Source organism: Gavialis gangeticus, unplaced genomic scaffold (genome assembly GCF_001723915.1).
Source record: "Gavialis gangeticus isolate Ggan-Ray unplaced genomic scaffold, GavGan_comp1, whole genome shotgun sequence".
NCBI lineage: Eukaryota > Metazoa > Chordata > Crocodylia > Gavialidae > Gavialis > Gavialis gangeticus.
The window spans coordinates 19,668,937-19,688,539 of NW_017729009.1; the positions used below are offsets into that span (position 1 = coordinate 19,668,937).

Sequence of the window (19,603 nt, forward strand, 5' to 3'; positions counted from 1 at the left end):
ACACCAGTTTCAAAATGGCTGAAACCAGTTTGAAATAAATCTGGTTGAATGTAGTACCCGACTTAAGCGATTTGGCCCAAACTGGTTTATGAAATGTCTGTCCCAGAGGAGAAGCCAGTTTCTGAGCCCCTCCCAGACGAGCAGGCTTCCCCTCAGTGCATTTACACAGATGGGAAAATAGGTTGTAGAGAGAAGTTAATTCCCCCAACCGCCCTGGAGGCAACTATTTGGAGATTAACTCTACAGTTTACACTAGCCCGTTCTCCTAGGAGAAAATGGCTCTAAAAAAATGAGAGGGAGAGAACAGACTTCTTCACAGCCTGGTTGAGATGTTTGAGAAATGAGGAGCAATACTGGGGAAGTTAGAAGTGGTGTCACTACGAAAGCCACGCTTTCATGTGTTTGCGATTGATGATATTTTGATCAAGGGCAGTATTCTCAAAGGGCTTTACGATGCATTAGACCTGGGGCCTATTTGGGCAGACTCCTCTGTTATGTACATGGCAGTGATGCTCTCTGCTTTGCCTCCCCTATAAATCTGTTGTTTGTAATTTGTCCAGGGACAGACTGTGAAGTCCCAACTCGCAGCCAGATTCTGCCACTTTGTCTGTCAAGCAAAGTGATCTTTATTGTGAGGAAGGGCAGGAGACTCCTGCTGCTCACTCAAAGCCCTTTGCTTTGCCTGAGGACTGGGTACCAAACTGCTCCCTGCAGATCCAGCCTGCTGTGAGCCACAACAGGGAATGGGCAGGAAGGGGTTGAGACTAAAGATTCCCAGTCCCGTGAGCAACGTGCTGCAGACTGGACCTCCGTTGCCTTCTGGGCAGCTTGCCCTCCTCCTTCAAAGTGTCTTTTCAGGAGCCGTGTCCTTCCATGCCCCTGCACGTTATGCTTCATGGTACCATCTACTCCTTTGTGCAAAGGCGCAGACTCTCTGATTTTCCGCTGTTCCAGGCAGTGAACACTCTCCTGCCTTCTCCTCTGCTTCCTGCTTCTCCAAGGGTATGTCTTTACAACATCCTCTGCACACTACTCCTCCAGGCTATGCAGCTTACAGAAAACCATGCAACTTAGATCCGTTCCGCCTTGGGCTATTTGAATGTCTGTACCTAGCCAGAGAGCTCAATGGTGGCGGCAGGGGGGAGCTTCTCTGCCTCCATTTCTGGTTTGAGCAAGACTATGTGAGTGGGATGAGGCTCTCGAGCACGGGAAAGCAGGCTGAACGTGTCCTGCACTAGGATGCTGCATGCAGAGGATACTTTCTGAAGAGCAACTGCATGTTGAAGTGCCTGGTAAGGTCCAAGTAGTTGCAATGCAACCAAGGAGGAAACCATCCCTTTAGAAAGTCTCTCTCTTTCTCTCTCATTACTAGCAGTCTTACTGGCCTCAAATCTTTGGTACAGTCGAGCTGGGCTCAGCATAGGAACTGGAAAGAGCCTTCTGGGACATGAGCGCTGCTCAGCTTTGTGTTTGATTGCACACAGCTGGATCCACTGAGCAGAGAATCTGGTTTTCTCAGACCCATGTCATGAGCTGCGTCCTTTAAAACCGCTTGGTTTGAATACATGCAGCATTCTTCTCACATGGCAAAATTGCTAGTTGCCAAGTGCCTCCTAAATAGCTGCCCTTTAGTCAGGGGTTAAATCTGTGGCCAGTCACTGATAAGAATTTGTGTTGCTCTTAAAAACCTCCCTGGTTTCCTTCACCTCCTTCCACTGATAAATTCTCCTGTGAAAGCTTTATGGTCTGGGGAAGTCTTGATACCCACTCTCTGCTCCAGCTTCAGTCCTTAGTCATTAAAAACATGAATCAGTAGATGAAGTGTTGGAAGAGCGCTGCATCTCTCTGTGGTATGGATTGCATCTGCCTGGCAGCAATGAGGCCTGGTGCAGTTAATAAACTCCACAGTGTTGAGTGTTAGTGACTGTTGGGCAGAGCTATCCTGTCTGGATTCTCATCTAAACCTTCCTGGAGGGGAGAGGTGTTGGTTTGGGGACAACTCTGGCCTCAAAAGCGTATAGACGTTCGTGGGAGTTCAGGATTGAGCAGGGTTGTAGGACCCTAGGTGTGCAGATACCTTCATCAAGTAGCTCCTCAGCCCTCCCACAAATAATCCTTCCAGCCCCAGCACTGGTTGTCTTAACTAGTGCAGGATCATGTCCTAAGTTAATGCAGGCAGCTCATTTTGGAAGGAGATTAGTGATGGATGCTTTAAAAATGCTTAGAGAGAGACTAGAACCAAATAGCTTAATAAATGCATGAAACTCTTGAATCAGAAGGGGTTGCTGCTGTTGTTTACACAGACTGCTCTGATAATATGGGTCATGGCTTAGGACAGTGATTCTCAGCAAAGGTGTTGCACCCTGGGGTGCCTTGAGATCCTAGGGTGGCACGCCATGTCAGCACTGTTTGGTATATCAGCACATTTCACAAAAACAGCCTAGAGATTTCAAACAGGAATTCACTGAGTTAATAGCACTCTGTTGTCATCATTCCTTAGCTCTTTGCAAAAGAAGAATTGTTCGGTTGTTTTTCTGTAGCCAAAAGAAAACAGCGAAAACTAAGAATTGGCATTTTCCGAGGGCATCTTGAAGCTAATGAGGTGCCTCTAGCCTAAACAGGTTGAGAACCACTGGCTTAGGAGGATGAAGTCCCTGGGAAAGCGTGCTGCCTCCCTTATTTTTCTGACCATTGAGATGAGAAAGCTTCCTGGTGCAGCATTTCTGTGCACTGGCGTTAGCTTCTGCACACCCATGTGACAAGTCTGAAGTTAAGAAAAAAGCAATTTGTTATTGCTGACTTAGTCCAATAATCATTGCTAACGCCAGGACCGGTCAAGAGAAATGCTTGCTGCTTTATGCTTATAGCTTCTGTTTTCTTTCTTTCCTGACAGAGCAGGCCCAGAACAGGATCATGAGATTGGTTTTTAGTACTCACAAAATAACCCGGACATCAGAGGGGGAAAGCCAAACCATCTGATGCTGAAGCACCATGTCTTTTCCACCATTTCCTTGCCAATACACAAAATGAATTGGATAGCCTCAGTCTATCCCTGGGCTAACGCTGGTTCCCCAGCTGGCTTGCTTAGCAACACATTCTTGTCAGAGAAAGAGCACTGCGACTCAAGACTAAAATGCCCCAGAGTATGGTCTGATGCTTGAAACTCCTGGCCATAGTTAGATAACGCCAACTGAATGCGCAGTGCCCTAAATACCCTATCAGCTTGTCATTTGGCTATCATCACAAACACATGGAGTGATGCCCCTCACTTGTAGCTAACTATAGAGCAGCCAGACCCTTGTGAAGAACGCAGCAATCTCTACATTTGGGACACCTGATTGCTCCACTTGAAAGTGCTAGACTTAAAACATTATTACCACAGTTATTAAGAAGGATAAATATACATTCTCTCCTTTATATGTGAAGAACATATTTATTCTACGGAATAAAAAAAGAAGGTTGATTTGTGTTTCAAGACCTCCAAAGACTAACTTAATTCATCATAACAAACAATCATGTTTAGCATAGTAGTAATTAGTAGCTCAGAACTGCAGGCCAGGTAAGAATGGAGCCTTACTGGGAATGCAGCTTTCTGATTAATACATGCTATATATCGTGCTGTTAATCGGCTGATGGGATTCTGCATAGAAATCAATGCCAGAACATGGCCTTTATGTCTGACTAATGGGAAAACATGCAGGTAATTTCAGCTGTGTTGTTTGCAGGATATTACAATCAGGGATCACAGAAGTCCTGGCACAGTAAGTAAATGTCAGGCACTTTCCCCATGTTTTACTGAGTGTACAAATTGTGCCTATTCATAAACCAAAAAGTGTTAGATTTACCACTTCAAAACTGGGGGCATTAAAAGGACCTGGTGCATCTGTTTCAGATCATTGGTTTATTTAAGCTTCAATTTTTTGTGTCTATTCAGGAGCTCTTTCCCTCCAGAAAAGGTGTCAGAGGATTTGCTTCTCAGAATATTTAGCTAGCTTATCCTGCTGGAAACTCTCCCTCAAATCCCAGCCTGGAAAAGAGAGGAATAACACGTGCAGTTTCCAGGGTCAAATGACATATGTTGCTAGCCCAGGGCTTCTTTGGCCAGTCCCCAGTCACCTCACTAGTAGATAGCCCCTATTTACCTGAGCCCTCCCCTTCTGCCTTTGAAAGGGATGGAGATGTCACTGTGAATGTTGAGAAACCCCAGGCAAATATAAACTACAAGTGCAATAGGCTTCTCAGACACAGGAGCTTGTTTTGAGAGGGCTCATCTGGGTTTACATGAAAGATATCTTTTTCTTTTCCTTTCCTTTACAAACTTTACAAAGAACTAGTCAGAAAAATAGAGGACAATTTCAGTGACAACCTAGGTTTATAGATTTTAAAGCTTGAAAGGACCTAGCTTGATCACTGACATGATTAAATTCTGCAGATCCTCTTGCACAGAGCCCAATCCCTTTCATACGATGAAGAGGAAAAAATCATCCTTTTCAGCAAAAAGAACTGAATGGTGATGTTTTATGCCCATGTGCAATACTGTAGGGAGCTGTAACATGCAAACCCCAAATAATTCTCATTATCCTCTGATTGCTGTTAGCAAGAAGCCTGTTACACTTTGTCTCCAATTTAGGCTTCTTTTAAAGGGTAGGGTTAAAGTGGTAAGCCTTCTTTTAAAGGGTAGGTCACAAGTAGGATGTAGTGTGACAGCTACCCAATCTGCTTGTTTAGTTAGTATAATGTATTCCTTGACCTCATCAGCTGTCAGGAGAAGTTGAGACAATCTGGATGGTGAACTGTAAAGGAATTTTATTGCAAAACTGGGCCTGTGCTGTTGAGGGTTTTTGTTTTTTAAAAATATTTGCTGTATTATGAACTGTCAAAGCAAAGGCCTACCATAGCCTAAGAGCAGGTCAGGATTGGTACACTGGTGCCATACAAGGGAGGGATGCAGCTAGCACCACATCCAGCTGCCTTTGACCCCCCAGATCATCACCATCGTTGTTGCCAGTCCCCTCTCTTCCTTATGATCTCCACCATCTCTTCTCTGTCGTCTTCTACCGTCTTCCTGTAGTGTGAGTACATCTCACTCAGTCCCACTTTGATGCAGCCCTTGACTACATTTGTGTGTCTGTTCATGTACAAGTTCCTGCTCTTCCACAGGGAGATCCTGAAGCAGGAGATGAACTGGTCAAAGTGTGCTGCCAGGGTCCTTTGCTGCTTGGTCAAGTGTCTATACCGAACTGCCTCTCTGGTCGAGGTCTTGACCCCTTGACATCAGGAGGAGTATGGTTTGTCTCCTCCACACCTCCCTGGCATACAGGCAGTACCAGAGTAGGAGGATGACAATGATGGCGATGGAGACAATGACGACAACAAGTACAAGGACTAGTGAAAGGACTGTGGAAACAGGAGGGGGAGTTGGAGTGGGGGTGAAGGGAGGACACTAAGGTGCTTCTTTCCATAATTGTAATGGTGACAGGTGCATGGGCACACAGGAGCGTGGGTACATGGATGTGTGGTGCAGTTATTGTAATGGGAATGAGAATGATGTAACTGTAAAGGTGTGTTTTGGACTGTCAAGTGAACCATATTGGTCACAAGACAGGTTGGTTGAGGTATAGATGAATATTTATTTATATATATATATAGAGAGAGAGAGATAAATAAATATTTTTTGGAAAAAAACCCTGAACAGCCAGATAGTCCTATCTGCAGCTGAGTGTCTTGGAGGCAGCCTTCAGCATGAGCCTCAAACCAGAATGAGGTTTGAATTTGGATGTTCTAGAGCCACAATCTCTATACATAAAATAGAAACAAAAGAGGAAGAGGGCACCAATCCCTAATTCAGTTTCCCTTTTCAGGTCTCTGGTAAGTAGGTGACAAACGTCTGGACTGTAAAATAGTCAAGTCAAGCCACCTGTTTCCCTTGTGGGCATCTTGCCACACAGATGAAGAGAGTGATGAGTAAGCAGAGAGGAAATCATTATTAGTATTACTTATTTGCATTGCTATAGCACCTAGTGAGGCACAGAATGGGACCCAGTGCAAATAATGGTCCATGCCCCAAAGACCTTGCAATTGTGTTGCATAACCTACCTTGCCTGCAGAAGCTTTCTGTTCATGCAGGACCAAAGTAATTCCAGTTCCTTCTTCCGCAGGGGCACCCTGGATCTGACAGAGCTCCAGAACAAAATCCCAGTAATGGGACACAGTAAAATGATCCACTGAGAATGGAAGATTTACACTAGGGGAAGAGGAGGGATCTGGTCTGAACATCACGGTAGGTTCTGTAGGGCCTTTCTGTGTTGGCACACCTGAAGGCATACTAAAAATTATCTTTCCAATGACTTGCAGCCCATTAAAAATGACACCTAATAGCAGGCACATGTCTGCTCCCGGTTAATCTGCTATTGCCAATTGAGGCTCATTAGTGAGAGTCCCTTGATAAAGTTCCCTTATCAGCAGCAACTGAGATTGATAACCCTGGCTAATGCGCTTCAGTAATGCTTCAGGAAATGCACTTTGTGGTCAAGGAAGCAGATATGTCATTTTCCTTCTGTTGGTCATTAGTCATTTCAAGAAGGCACTTCCCTTCTCCCCACGATTGTCCGTAATTATTTTGTCCAGGTGGCTTTGGCTGTATGAAAAGAGTTTTGGAGTCCAAGAGAACAGATCTACATACGCAGCCACCATCATGCAGGTTCATAAGCTTCAAAAGAGCGTCACAGTTCAGTGGCTTTAATGAGAAAACAGATTCATTTTGTGTCAGCTTTGCTCAGCTCTGTACAAGGCTGCTCCAAACTCAGATCAGTAATGTACAGACCTGGGAGAGAGGTTTTGGAGGGAACACTTGTTCCCCAGCGGGACCAAAACTGAACCATCTGGGGGGAATCTACTGACAATATTTGGAATGGAAAAAGTTTTAAAGCTCTTCAAAGCAAAACAGAGCGCTTCATTTCAAGTCTCACTTTGTTTTCACTTCCTGTTTGTGTTTAGTTTTGATTTTTCTTGTTGTGTTTTGGGTCTTAGCACTTTTTAATTAAAATGAACAGCACATATTTAGTATTTTCTACTGTAATCTTTGGACCTCATCAAAATAAAGTGTTTTAACAAGGATGTTTCAATGTATACGAAATGAACCATTTTGAAATTTCCACAGATTTTTGTTGTTGTTGAAGTTTACTTTTTGTCTCAATTTGGGTTGAGAGAAATTTCAAAACGTTGGCATTTCCCATTGGCCAGATATTCTGTTTCCTGACCAGCTCCAGTTAAATGGATCTGAGGGTCTCGTCCTTATGAGGATCTCGATTTTGTCTTTGGAGAACCCACCTGCGACAGAAGAGGGGAGTAGGGCAGTGCAGAGAACAGCAGCCCCCACAGGCTGGCCTGCCTTTGCTTTTCCCTGGCTTTAGAAAGGGCAAATTTTAAGATGCCATTATGACCCTTTTTTGTCTAGTCTGCCAAGTACATTGGTTATGGGTTTTCCCTGCCTAAAGTACATGGCCACTTAAAGGAATATGGAGAGGATTTTGGTAACAGCACGAAAACCCTGGCATTTCAAGTAAGTGCTCTGGTATTTTTTCCCTTTTTTTGTGTAGAACTATATACAATAGCAGCTGTTTGTTTCTTGAACCAAGGAATCATTTGGGGAAGCAAATTCAGATTAAGCTTCTTCTGTACATTATCTACAATAGAGTGCAGTGAACAAAAATACTAATTCAAGGAGAATAGGAAAACAAGTAGCTGAACAACCTGAAAACTATAAAGTAAGAACTTGCTAGTAAAGTAGGGACCACCAGAGGAGAGCTGTAAATGCCCAAACGTGGAAGGGAGTGAACTGTAGATGTCTGAACTCTACAGATGTCCAAAGCTGGCAAGGGATGATCTGCCAGTGTCTGGACTTGGCACGGAGACAAGTGAAAAAGGGACATCTCAATAGGAAGAAAGACAAGAACTGGCACGGGGCAGGGTGTCTTGGCTATACACATGGGGGTTACAAGACTTGCCTTCTTGTAGCTACTTTGGGGACCATGGGCTGCACCTACCTTTGTTTCTGGGTAGTTTTGCTGAGCTGGGTAGATGGCTATGCAGACCAGCTAGTGCACTCTTAGGAAACAGTAAACCTCTCTAAGATTTCACCACTGAACATGAATTTGAGTTGTTCTTTCTGTGTTGCACTTGCGTTCCAGGGGGGCTGGTCGCAGGCAATGGCCCCGGAGAGCGCACAGACCCGAGCAGCCTGAACGCCAAGAGTGACAGCAGACAGGAGGCCAGCCAGGAGCACTCCCACACTGGAGCCTCAGCAAAACATGCACAGATGCAAGTTATACTGGGGTTCTGGCTGGGTGTCCATGGCCCAAGTCACTTCATCCAGGAGCGGCAGATTGCTCAGTGCAACCTGGCTCCCCATCGCCTACACACATGGTGCTGCGGTAGCACTGATGGTGGGCAGGGAGCTGGGGAGCGTAGATAATGTGTCTGATCCTTACAACCAGGATCTGTTCCTTTGCAGCAACTCTCGTGTCCACACCCGCAGGCTGGGAAAAAACGATTGAAAATGGTCTTTAAAGCTGTCCATTACGCTTTTTAGTGCATGGGGTTTTGTTCCCGTCTTCGCTACCTGTTCCATTGCCATCTGCCAGCTGTGTAACCAGCTTGTTATCTCCAGCACATTTTGCTTCACCCATTGGCTGTTTTTGTGTTATGGCCTGGCTAATCTCATCTTGCTTTTCCTGCAACCGCCCTTTTCCCCTGCTGTCATGGGCTGGATAGAAACCCCTTCTCCTCTTGGTTCGGATTCAAAATGCCTTCGCCTTGTCTCTGCGGCCCATCACCAGGCCTCTGCTCTGGCTGTGCACTCCACTGACCTCTCACAAGCATCTATCGACAGCTCCTGTCTGGCTGCACTTACGGTTTTATGGGCTCTTCAGTTGAACCCATTCATTTTCAAAACCGTGCCCTGGCTGAGCTTACCTTGCTGCACACCTGGAGATGGAGCTGGGGAAGGGGTGGAAGGCATGTAGAGGAATCCACAGCTGCACGATTCAAGTCAGCACCAAGAGTCTTACCATTAGTGGAGGTAGGCCAAAGTCAAAACCTCAGACCAGAATATCTCCAAACGCTGTTTGGAGCTACATTTGCAGCTTCTGCCCATCTCTGCTTGGCCATGTCCCAACACTCTTCCCAGGATTATCAGTCCTGTGGTATTTAGCTACCATAGCACCAGCTTGCTCAACCAGCCTTGAGGTCTCACTGCTGCTTATGGAGTCACCAGCACCTGGAAGAGGCTGTTTCCTCTTCAGCAGCTGCATGACAGGAAAGATTTCTTTCGTCAGTGGTGGCTTTCCATGGCAGAAGCATATAGCCCGGTTGAAATGCAAGAAGGGGGCTCGGGCCATGAAAGAACTGAAGACAGGTGCAAGGGAGAACTTGTCTACCCAACACATTTTTTTTGACTCTGGGTTTATCATATCATTCTTGCAAAACTTGCTGTAATTTGTCAGCTTGCAGTTGCTGTCTCTGCCCCATGCAGCCCTTTCCACTGCGTGCTCTGTGCCCCCTAACCAAGGGGCGCAGCACTCTGCCTGGTACCAGTCACTGCACCGCGCCTTCCGTCCAGCACAGATCCTACCTTCCCAGTTTGCTGGGCTGATTATAAAGCATGTCAAGCAGGCAAATTCAGCCAGTGCTTTAATGAAACGTACTAAGAAGGTGCCTGATCCTGTCTTCTCTTATCAGTGGATCAGTTTATGTGAGTATGCAGCCGGATTTGGATCTCAGGAGAAGGAGAGCGAGGTCTGGTCCAAGCAGCAGAATCCTTGGGGTTTTGCCTGAATTTCGTATCAGTGCAGCTGGACCTAGAACAGCGCAGGAGTGTTAGCACTATTGTTATTGTAGGAGCACCTGCGAGCCTCAATCCAGGGCCCACGTGCTGTCACTCAACACTGCGTACGTGTGCCATAGGGACGAGCATCTGCACCCTGGAATTTGCAGTTTCGGCTTGACGAGAGCAAGCAAGTTTGTGAGGGACACAGAAATGCTTCAGCTCAGCAGAAGCAAATCACTCGCCTTTCCATTAGCAAGTGTGCTACAGGCATTGGGACTTGTGAAGGACAAGCAGCAGCTTTGCAGGCTCCTGCCATGTGTAGGGGACCAGGAGGGTGAGAGAGGGAAGGTGTAAAAAGGGAAATGGGAACTGGGGATGAAGAAAGCTTGTCAGAGCAGAGGCAGGATACTTCACAACTGAGTTTATTGTACATTAGATTGGATCACATCCCGTAATCCTCCACTCACTAGATTTAGGGGCCTGTATTGCATCCCGAGCTGTTTGGGATCAGCTGTTTAGGTTCCTGGCACCAGGCTTGCTTTCCTCTTGACTCACTTTTATGTTGCTGCCTGGGCACTGCTGGGTGTTTGACCGATCCACCCTAGGCTCAGAGCACAGATGCTGATTTTTGGCCTGGTCTGGTGTTCGACTGCAGCATGCACATGGAAACTGGCTTTTCAAACAGCTGCATAGCATTCCCTGGCTCTCTCATGTATCCTCCTAACAGTGACAGGGGCTTGGCGCTCCCTGGGTGAGAGCGGTCAGTATGAATCCCTGATCCTAGCCTGACCCTCACTTTGCACATGGGCAGCCCCCCATTGACTGCAGTAGCCCTGCCCCGATTTACACCGGCGTGAATCAGATCAGAATTGGCGCATGTGCCATTTGAGAGCCTGCCACAAGGAAATGACTTTCAAAGGGTGTTTAAGGCGAGGACTCGGGCCCATGGGTGCAGGGGCAGACTTAGAGAGGCTGCCTAGGATGAGCTAGGAGGGAAAGCTTCGCCCTCCAGAGCTATTGGTCCTGGATGCTGCCAAAGCATTAATTCCTGAGCGTGTTTGTTGCCCTGGGTTGTGATGGTAACAACACAAAGAGAATGTGGGATTTACATCGCCCAATTCTGCCATCCTCACTCAAGTAAACCTTTATTTTGTCTAAAGCGGCAGGTTTCATTTTTCCCATCAGACCGTTGGGATTGGGCCCGCGCTGACTCACCGGTGATTCCAGGAAGTATTTAGGTACTTTTTTATGTGTTTGTTTCCCACCCCCTCCCCAGTTCCCAGCTTGCCAGGCCAAGCTCGCTGCCTTTGCCCTATCTCTCCTCTCCGCTTTTATCTGCCAAACGTCTTTAAAATAAGTTGAGGACCACAAGGGCTGGGGAGGGGGGAAAAAAAGATTCAGGCAGCTTGAGATAAAAGCCAGCAGCATGCTTTTAAAAATAGCCTCTCCAACACCACGCAAGGTGCCAAGTGAAGGGTGCGCAGGAGAGAACTTGAAAGACTGTTTAAACAGAAGGTAAATAAGTGGCCGGGGGAGCCTCAGTTCATTTTGTTCCCTTACGTGGTGCTCAGATAATGCAACATCTCTTTGGGCAAACGCACTCTAAAAATGGATGTGGCTTTTGGGTTTCACTGGGTGACACTTGGGCTCCGGTGCTGGCACAGATTCTCCTGTAAAGCATCTGTGGGAGCAAAGCAAGCGCATGCTAATGAAATGCACATGGAGACATTCAGTGTTTCCAACCCAGCAATAATACTGGCCCCCGGCACAGGCACTTTATTAAGAAAATGGTCTCGTGGTGAAGAATTTATGCCTCTGTATTATACTGAGCTGCAGAAGCAGCAGCGGGTAACTCTTAGAGCTCCAGCAAATATGCAGTTGTCACCGTTCTTCTTGCTGTGGCAGTGCCACAAAAACTGCAGCTTTCTACCACCAGTGGTTGTCGTTAATCAGCAAGGATACAACCAAGCAGGATTTTACAGGAGCAGAATTTACACGATTTTACTTGAATGTAACAAGCTTCCTTGGCGGTCACTGGCATTTTCTATTAACTGAACATGCCACGGGCCAGGGGGAGGTGAGAATGTGAGTAGGTGGTGAAGGTGCAAGGACCATTTCTTACTCCACCTATTGTGTATGACCATTGGCGAGCTCATGTCCTCTGTGGGTTGGGCACAGGGGACCTTGGACACGCATTCATCAGCCAGTAATACCTGCGCTTAGGAGTGGACAACCCTTCGCTGCATGCTCCCACTAGCGGTCCTGGCGGCCTTTGCTTTCACATAGCCCCTGCTGCGCTATCAAGGGCTGCTGAGCCGCCACAGAGGATCCGCACATTTGACAAGGTGTAGCACCGGGTCTGGCCAGTCTGGGCTCCCAAGAAGCTTCATCTGAATTGGGAACATGCTGCCCAATGACACGGGTAACTTTCCATTTCTGGGCCTACTTGATCTTCTCAAATAGCTCCTCCACCTTACAGCTGTGGAAGTCTGGAGGCCACAGACACTTTTCCTCCCAGGGCGACCTGGGGCAACCTTTACCCTCACTACCTGTGGCTCTCTCCACCGCTCTCTTCTGGAGAGATCAGAGCACAGAGATTCCTCTAGCAACTTTGCTTTGAAAATCACATTTGCCTAGTCAGGGACCTGCGGCCCTTGGTGTGGGAAAAACCCCATAGCTGTTGAAAACAAGGCAGATTACTTAAGTGTAATGATTATTCTGTCCCTGCTATGACTCATTAGGCCAAATTTAGGCACTGGCTGGTTTGGATTTGTTTTCCACTCTGACTAGAACAGCGCTCGGACTCAGGGACCCGCAGCATTCGTCTCCTTCCAGCCTGCATTTGTATGCGGTAGGAAGTAAGATGTTCTGGCTTGAGTTGTGTGGCCTGTTGCAAAGCATGCTTGAGCAGAGACAAAGCACTGTTTCATCTCTCGGGTGTCCTATACCTGAGTGAAAGAGAGGCCACTTTCCTGAAGCTCATAAAGCTGCACCCACTTACAGCAGTATGTAACCTTGACCTACTGTTGTTGCTGAAATTTAAAGTCCCCACAAAGCCACGAAACAAGTGAAATGTGTTGTGTCCTTAATATAGTGAGTGCTGCTAGAACAGGCAGCCTGGAAACATGCCATTTAGCATGGTGTATCACTGATAGGCTCCTGCATTTTAAAGGGGTACTTAAATCCCTCTGAAATCAAGGGATCTTCAGCACTTTCCAGAACAGCGTCCCCATCTTTGCAACTCAGTCTAGTTTGGTTATCAACAGGATCTTGCATTCCCTTTGCTCTCCTCCCCACTTCTTCAGCTCTTCTTTGCTTTTCTGGGCACCCACTGACCTTGTCTCCCACCGCAGGGCAGGTGTTTGCTCTGCCAGCGACCCTCGCACCATTTCCGACAAAGCAGGTTCCCATGGGATGACCGTTCCTCTCTTCAAAATCTGCTCTCTGCTGATGAATGGCACCTCGTCGATGTGTTTTGAACTGAAACGGCATTGCTGGGCATCGCGTATTCAAAGAGGGAAGTTTACCTAGTACACTGAACAGTCTGGCGTACTGGGAACCAACTGTAAGGACTCTTAAACCACGTTTATGGGCATTTATAAATTTTCCTGTACTGTGTTTGCTTTGGGAATTTTTCCAGACTTTGCCATCTCCAAATCATTCCTGTAAAAATGTCCATTAAATATTATTTGTACCATATGACTGGGAGCTGTCAGTGCTGTGAGTGGGAGTGTTGAGTTCTTCTAGTTAGATTCAGCAGAGGGCATTGTTATTATCATGCAGGATCACTGAAAGAGCAGACACCGGTATCTATTAAAGGCACCAACTGATGGTAATGTAATACTTAAGTCATATCTTTAGCTGTTCTATACCAGAGGCGTCCATCAGGCTAAGATGAGCCCAGGGAGATCTGCTGAGTATCTGAAGCAAGACCCAGCAAATCCTTCTTGTTCCCACTGATTCAAAAGATGATAGCAGCTCATTTAATTGTGGCCTCCAGGTGCTTGTGCGTGGGAACAGGCCCATCAGAGACCCCGAGGTACCTAGAAAACAAGAATGGGCTAAGTACTTGCACCTTGAAGATGGCCAAGGAAGGGAGAGGGATGATTAAGTCTTCTTGAAATACAACTCAAGGAAAAGGAGACTTTGCAGATGGGGGCTTCCTGGGTCATAAGTCATTTCCCATCCAAGCCAAAACCTGAAACCAAGTGATTTTTTTTCCCTTTGTGTTTCAGGGCTCACCCCAGTTCTAGGACTATGGGACAACTCAGGAGCACGCCTGTAGTATTCACCATGGCCCCCCTTCCATCAAAGCAGGTTCCCTTTAAATACACATGTAGTCCATTGAAGTCGGGGAGAGCCACTTGGCGATTGCTTGGGTGGTGGGATTCAAAGCTTGTTTTTCTCTCTCCAAGATGTAGTTTGGGTGTCAGCTGCAGAATGCAACTGCATGGTACAGACTGCTGCTTTGAGCGGTTACAAGGGGCAATGGCACGTACCGGGAAATGTGATCAAACACTGTGCACAGTGCAAAGAAGGACTTTCTGAGATCGTAGCAAGAGATCCCAGCTGAAACATTATTATTGTTATATGGTTGGGCAATATAGCATAAGCTAGCATGAACTTACCGTGCATTTCCAGCTGGCTTGAGAACTGGGATGCAGTAATTCGGTGGGTCACATTCTGGTGCAAACTGCTCCATGGACTCAATGAGAATGGCTCCAGGTGGATCCTAGTGTAAATGAGATCAGAATCTCTTGGACTGTGTGCAATAAGAGATAGTATGTTGAAAGAATAAGGCTAAATTTCACCTTGGGGCACATTTGTGCAAAGCCCCTTGCTCTGAGATGTGAACTCAGACACTGCCTTTCCTGTTTCCTGAAAAAAGAGGTATATTAATTATCAATCACAACTTGGCCCTGTTGTCTTAAATAGTCCCTCTGGAACAGTTTTCAGAAGAATTTGGTGTATTTTCAGCAGAGGCTGATGGATGCTGAGCCCTTCTGAAAATCTGCCAACTTTGCTTAGGTACTTAAATGGGAGCCGACCTGTTTGCAAGTCTGAACCCTGTGGGTGGATTGCATAACAGCGTAACATGATGTCAATATTCATTTTCCCATCATTTCTTCCCCCAGTGCGGTCTCAGTGAGGATAATAACCAAGGCCAGCCTTACGGATGGGCTTCATGGGCAACCGGCCAGGGCACCATGGGCAGGGGGATGCCACAGACATGCACACACATGTGAGCAGCCTGCACCCATAGCAGTGCTATCCCCCCACCCCACTCTTCCCCAACACATCCCTACCCCAGGCAGGGGAATGGTGCCCAGGCCGGGCTGCCCCCCACCTCCAGCCGCTGCTTAATCACCGTGTCTTCTCAAGCAGATAGCGTTAGGGGGCACCACTGTCGACATGTCCCTCTCTACTACGGTTCTCATCTCTGCTCTCGCCAGTGGAGATGGAGCTGTTGTGATGACACTGGGAAATATTTGTTAGGACAGAGACCTAGTGTATCTACTGCCTCACATATTGGAGAGTTCAGTCCTGCCTGGAGCTCCATCCCCAGTTCAGGTCTTTATATCCAGCTCTTGACAGTGCTTTTGAGTCTCAATTCTGGGATTCCTTAGAAAAGCTTTTTTAGAGCAAGAAGAGTGAAGATTTTCAGGATTCAGAGGCGAGGGGGAAGCAGCAAAGCATCAGCTTTTATGTAAAGGTTTTCCAACACAGTCACTCGGTGAAAGGCATCTGTTTGGGTCCCATCCCAGCTCACTTGGCAGCAAGGAGAGGAGCTGCATGTCAGAAAACCTGGGAGCCTGGACACGATGGACAAAAGGGCAAGGCATCTAAATACGAGGGACTGGAGAGGTGCAGGAAGGCTGACAAATGCTGGTTAGAAAGAAATGAGCACAGCGCTCTGGAAGGTCACCCAGCTGACTTCTGCAGGGTCCGTAGCAGCTCTCGCACCCTGGCACTTGCCGCGTGGAGCTGGGGAACGTGAAAGGCAATCTGTGCAGTCGCCGCGGCACTGCATCGCAGGCTTGCTGCTCGCAAGTCCCTCTGCGTGTTGGTGTGTATGTGCTGTACTGCGTCAAGAGTTTCCTTTGCTCCAGAAAAATGCAGCATTTTGTTTGCCTGCGTAGCAGACGATTCTCATGCACTGCCAAAAGCTACGTGGAAAGCTTGCTCTGAATCGAGCCGTATCCCAGTGTGATCCAGCTATTGTTTAAATTTCTTTAAATTCGGCCAAAGCCATGAGGCCCTTATTTGGCTGTGGCCTGACGACTGCTAGCTTTGCATTGGGAACTTGTGTCATTGTGTGTGATGTACTTGAACCGCTGCCACCTGCATTTTGATCTCTGGGAATGCATCCATCAGGGCCCAGCCTGTATGTGTATGCCCGCCCACACTTCAGCGTGGAATCAGTGGAAAGATAACGGTGCGATGCATACGGCTCACATGCCCAGCATACATTCAGCTGCTGTGAGAAACAATGCACTCATTCAAACACTCTTCTGGGCCAGGGAATTCCCTAGCTTTTGCCTATATATGGCATGCAAGAGCAGACTAATAGGCAATGCAAGACTTCATGGACTATTGTTTAAAGAGGTTATTTGGCACTGGGTATCGAGTAGGATTCTTGTAAAAACCTGGCCCAAGGAGTTGTTTGACAGATTGTGACATACTGAAGGCTTTACAAGGTTGTGGGGAGGGCAGGAAGGCAGGAAAGAGAGAAACCACAGCATATGCAAAACCAAACGCACGCACTGTCTGTTTGGAGCACAGAAGGAAAGGCACTTCGCACGACGTCAGCCTGTGTGGTATGTTGGGCTGCCGGTACCAGGCAATGGCAGGACTGAAATAAAAGCTGTAACAGTCATCAGTCATTCAGGAAAAGAGGTGAAGGAGGAAGTGGGAGCTGCAGAGAAGAGCAATGTTGCTCTAATCACCACATTGGGATCCCTCCGACTACGACAGGGAGGACCGCAGGCTTTCCCCTTTGCAAAACAGTGGAGAGGACAGTTTTGTGTAGAGCTGCTCTTCCGATGCCACTGTGCTCTGTTAAGGAGCGTCCGAGTTTCACCCAAGAAGACGCTTCATGCCAGGGGCAGAGGAGTTTTTAACGTCACTGGCCTATTCTGTACAGCAGGCAGGCAAGCAGTCCTGATTGTGATTGCACTCACAGGTTTAAACTAGGAAAAGGTCATGTGTAATAACGCCCAGGTCGGGGTGCATCGTGCTTTCCTTTCTGTGCCTGTTCACAAAGTTTCATAGCCTGTGTGTAACGGGTTCTGTGATCATTTTCTCCAGGATTTTACCAGGGACTGAGGTCAAACAGATTGGCCTGTAATTTTCTGGGTCCTCCCTTCTCCCTTTCTTAAAGATGGGTACCCCATTGACCTTTTTCCAGTCTTCTGGGATCTCTCCTGAGTGCCACGAGTCTTCAAATGACTCTGCCATCAGTGCGTGACGATGTCGGCCGGTTCTTTTAGGCGTAGTTCCTCCAGTCCTGCTGGCTTGTAGATATTTAGCCTTTGTAGGTGTTCCCCCACAATGCCAACGGTGGGAGGGTGGTCACCCCCACCATGATGATCCTGTAGCCTGTCAAGCAGGCTAACCCCCTTGGACTGGTGGAGTACCAACATGAAGTAGTCATTCAAGAGTTTGGTTTTTGTCCTGAGTCCACCAGTTCACCCGTTGGGTAGAGACCTGAGCTTGTGGGCCTGGCCCTTCAGTCCTCCTGCAATCCAGGCTGTTAGCCCCGAGGGTTTGAAGTCACTCTTGAATGGTGGCTATACTATAAGCAAGGTCTATGAGGGATTCAGTCATTGCCAGGGACCTCAGATGCTCAAGGTGAGTTTCTGTTGTCCAGAGGAGGTATGTAATCCCCTGCTCAACACTGATTCTCCTCTCTGTGTCACAGAGAGCACAAGTGTGCCCATCACTTCCACCATCTACTCAGTTTGTCTTTAACTCAAGCTCTAAAGACTTGTTCTTGCAGCTGAGGGGGTGCCAGTGCCAGCTGCGCAAGCCAAGATGAAGCCGTCACACCAGACACTGTCCAGATCGTGTTCTTGCAGGCTTCATAGGAGCATCTTCATCTATTTATAAAGATCTCATTAACAAAAATCATGGCACCCACAATATTTATCTTAAAGTACTATCGTGACAAGGGATAATTTTCCCTGTTTTGTTAAACTGGATACTTGGAACTCTGTCTTGCATGGTGCTATTTTAATTCCCATGAAATCAGTGATGTTTAAATGAAATGGAGTTTTTATTTTAAGTTCTTTAATAAGCTGTATATTTGTGTAAATCTGCCCTATTTAGGTGTGGGGGTGGGTGGGGAAAAAAAGGTTTCCAGTTTATCTAATGCCCAAGGAGTATAAAAGGGCAGAGTTTTTTTACGAAGCAGGTGGCCGCTCCATTTATGTAGCTTGTTATGTGCTGTAACCATTTTTTGAAAAGATCCTGAAACGGCCATGCCATTGTTGTGCAAATATATTCCCTTTCTGCCTCCTGAGACTTTCCCGTAGCCCTGCCTACTCCGATATTTGCACTGCGTTGGCTGGCAGAGCAGTTTTGACATTGCTCAATAGCTGAGCAGTGAGGTGCTAGGTTCTAGCACTACGGTAGTCCCAGTGCTGGTCACCAGGCACTGACAGGATGAGAGGTGGGTAGAAAGAACCAGAGGTTCATCATGTGTAACCCCCTTGCTCTGGATGCAAGTAATGGCATTAAGTATCCTCAGCCCTTCACTGCACCTCCTACAACACCCACTTAGTTGGGTCTTCCACTCTACTCCCCAAATCAAAGGTCTTTTTATGTGTGCCATGCTCTTCCCTGGGGTGACACCGAACAAGACTCAGTGCCCATTTCTTTCTGCATAATTGTGGATGCCAATTGAATCAAGCCAGCACCTGACATAATCACAAATCAGTTCTATGATTCCTCTATTGCTCATTGCATAGGTCCAAACAGGCCAAACTCTGCTGTGTTACACTTGCATCAATCCAAAGTAATTCTATTAACTTCCCTGGAGTCACTCCAGATCAGTCCAGATGTAATTGAAAGATGAATTTGGCTGAGCTGCAAAACTTCCCATCAGCTCTGGGGCATGACAGGGAGGTCAGGGAAACGTTCTGGTACAGATTCAGCTGTGAAGAAACAGCCTTCTCTCCCTAGTTTAATAAATTGCACCATAAAATAAATTCCCAACAAGCTGTGCAATCCCAGCACCACTGGCTTGCCTTGGTTCTAGCAGCTCATTGATGTTCCCCGGAGCATGTACAATGCAGGAAGTTATCTGAAATTTCGGAGCCTCCTCGGTCAATCGTATGAGAGCCACAGCCCAAGCAGATGAATGCAAATGCTTAACGTCTCCCATCCAGGAGCAAGTCACTGGGAGACCTAACCGCTGGCATACTCACCTGGCTGCCGTTAACAAAGCAAGCTGGGGAAGAAGATAAATAGCAGCAACTGCAGAGGCTTTGCAGCCAGTTTCACTAAGAACAAACATTGAGTGGAAAGAGCAAACACCACCTGCTCAGGAGGAATTAGCAGCAAAGTGGCTGGCTAAACAAAGAGAGCAGAGCGCGGCTCCCCAAGACTGTTTGTACAGCCGTCAGCTCTGGGGTGGGGTACCTGGCCATGGCGGCAGAGAGCCAACGGTGGGGGCGGGGGCAGACTGAGGTGCCAACGTCTGGGGTCTCCAGTACATCCATACAACAGGTGCAGCAGGGATGATCTTGTGGGCAAGGGAGTCTTGCCTTGGCCAAG

The 19,603-nt window shown here is 47.2% G+C and overlaps 1 long non-coding RNA gene across 1 annotated transcript; it reads right to left on the minus strand.

Annotated features, from left to right (window-relative positions):
- Positions 1–1,018: 1,018 nt before the first annotated feature.
- Positions 1,019–19,002, minus strand: LOC109292650. Its single transcript, XR_002096163.1, has 3 exons — positions 17,377–19,002; positions 10,443–10,447; positions 1,019–1,029 (listed from the first exon to the last, which is right to left on the minus strand). It is a non-coding gene; the product is annotated as an uncharacterized LOC109292650 (long non-coding RNA).
- Positions 19,003–19,603: the final 601 nt, after the last annotated feature.